At 27.1% G+C, this 2,946-nt stretch overlaps 1 protein-coding gene across 5 annotated transcripts in view; it reads right to left on the bottom strand.

Moving 5' to 3' along the window:
- Nucleotides 1-2,946, bottom strand: part of LOC106684880 (F-box/WD repeat-containing protein 10) — an 81,549-nt gene that overhangs the window by 40,984 nt on the left and 37,619 nt on the right. The window lies entirely within an intron of this gene.

Below are 2,946 nucleotides of genomic sequence, written 5' to 3'. Positions count from 1 at the left end.
TAGGGTAATTGAGGATAATAATAAGTTATAAATTTAAATATTGGATAATCCACAGACAGGTTTAAGAACAGTATTTTAAACATCAAGATAAAAAGTGCCATCGCAAACTGAACAATTTAATAAGTAAAATTTAAATGTACAGAACAGAAATTTGTGATCTCGTTCCTCAATTTATTTGTGAATAATTTTTCAACAAGATCTATCATACATATGAACAGAACTTAAATTATATAAAAGAAAAACAATTAAATAAAATAGTCAAAATAAATCAGAAAAATCCAACAAATATAGACAATAAAAAATTGTTTTGGACCTTACCAGTGTGGAATTTCCAATAGATGTAAAACAGTTTTTGTCCCTTGGCCCTAAGTATTATATAAATTATGAACCCAACAAATTACCCTTAGTTTCCCTTATTAGTGATTGTTGCGGCCAACACACGTCTACCGTATATGTTTTTATTGTTTAAAAAACATATGTTTTTCTTTTGTTTTTTTATATTGTAAAAAAAAAATAAAACACACATTGTGTGAGTCTCTTGGTGTGCACACACGTATCGTCTCCTCACCACATACGCATAGTTGCCAGCATTCTGGCCATCTTCGCCGGCTTAGTCAGTTTAGCCACGGCGGGCGGACTTATTCGACTCATCCTCCTAGAGGACAAGGCAGCCAGACGCACGTCGATCTAGTTCCACAGAACATCCACTCAGGACAGCAACCACAGCCGGATCCCTATCAATCACCGGTGACATAAGACTCTTTTTTTCTAGTTTGTATGTTTTTTTTTTGTGTTCGATTAATTTCATTTTGTAATAATATTAAGCTTTCCTTTTTTTTTTTTGGTTTGTATATTTTTTTGTTTCTTTTACTATGTTTAATTATTTGAAAATAAAAAATAACAAAATTCGACCATTTCTTTCCTTTTCACGGTTGGGCTAGTAAAGGTTCCTTTCGAACCCCTACCCGCCATAACATTGATAAAGAATAAATTATTCAAAACAGTGTAGAAGAGAATGGGTGGGATGAAATGAGAGATAAGTATGTGAATATAACAACCGACTACAAAAATAATATACAAAACAACAGAACACTAAGACAAACTCTAAAACTCAAAAAATGGACAGAACAACAACAAAATTTTAAAAACCCAACCTGACATAATAATAACAAAAACAGACAAAACTAACCAGTCACTATCACCAAAGACGAGTATCCAAAAAACAAATACGCTAGTAAATGACGACCAAACATAAAAAAGTAGGTACAAACCCAACTCACAAATTAATGACTGATATAAATGTAACCCCAGAACAGTTAAACAGCAAAAGTACACTGACGACAAAACATATTGTAAACTAATTATAAATTCACCAACATCACCCAAATTATATTATTAATAAACCCGGTTAGACCAATAGTTTCATTCCCGAATTCCCCAACATATGAGCTATCAAAATATCTAGCAGATATATTAAAGCATATTTACACTAATAAATATAATGTTAAAGACTCATTTGAATTTCAAAAAAACATCACTGACATTAAAATTCCACAAGGATACAAACTTCTCTCATTGGACACATAGTCACTGTTTAGTAATATACACATTCCAACAATTAAAAATATACAAAACTTTAATATTGCCAAAACACAATTCATGAAAATACTAGCAAAATACATTGATAGAGGATATTTTCAATTTAATGAAAAATTCTAAATCCAAAAATTCGGATGCCCCATGGGATTACTTATTACCCCTATTTTAGCAGATATTTATTTTAAAGATTTATTAGATACTATAATACCTAAAATACTGTTCAAATACAAATTTGTTGAGGATATCATAACCACAATAAAAAAAAAAAATAATAAAAAGTTATAATTTATTTCTTAAGTCTAATTTACGATTTATAAATAATTCCTTTAAAATATAGGATTATTGAACATCTTAAATAGCATAGTAATGCATTATACAAATAAATATAACTTATCCAATCATTTGTATGCAAAATGAAGATTTGGTAATTTTAAGTTATACATTTAAATAATGGATAATTGGGACAATTTTCGTTAGAACATCGGAACAATGCAGTTTATATAAAACAAGTGCCTATTTTCATGAACTTGTAACTAATGCATATACCAACAATATGAACTTATAAAACTCGTTATTTTATGTATATGAAGTAGATTAAGTTTTCAAAGACTTTAAAACCAACTAAAAATTATTTTTTAACATAATGAGACAGCAAAGTCATAAGAAAAAAGACTTTCATTTTTTTTAACTTTTTAGCCTTTACCAAGCACTGATAAGTGGATCTAGTCAGTCTCTTTTAGGAGCTCAAAGTAGTCCTGACAGAAAATGTAAATTTATTTTTAAAATATTGTGCCAATGTTTTTACTAATTTATAAAAAATATTAAAAGTCAAATATAATAATTTTGAAGAAAGAATAATTTGAAGAAAGAAAACAACAAAATGTTTGTTTAAATTTAATTAGTGATCATGAACAAATAAATACTAAATATGATTCAAGTGAAGTAGTGAAAAGGAAAATATTTAGGAGTCATAAAAAAAAAAAAAAAAAGGAGAATCATTTCAAAAGATATGAACTTCAATTGGAATATAAACAATCAAGTATTTTTATGACATTTATAAAAATTTTATATTTTGTAATCTATTGTAATAATTTAAAAAAAAAATTTATTTTAAAATAAAAATAAAAAGAATCTTTGCTCGATTTATAACTTTTTTCAAATATAAAAAATAACTTGGGTTCAAATTAGAACTTTAAAATCAAATAGTTAATATAATTTTATTATATAACAAGACTCTTAATCTCAGGGCGTGTGGTTGCTAGACAATCAGAACAGGCATTTACAATAATTACAATTAATTAAATTAAAATCTAGTTTACATTTGTATCTATTTTATGTATACAAAAC

The sequence above is a fragment of the Halyomorpha halys genome, unplaced genomic scaffold (assembly GCF_000696795.3).
Source record: "Halyomorpha halys isolate HHAL.00 unplaced genomic scaffold, Hhal_1.1 Scaffold625.1, whole genome shotgun sequence".
NCBI classification, from domain to species: Eukaryota; Metazoa; Arthropoda; class Insecta; order Hemiptera; family Pentatomidae; genus Halyomorpha; species Halyomorpha halys.
Note: the sequence above shows the minus strand (reverse complement) of the source record. Positions and strands in the feature narration are given on the sequence as shown.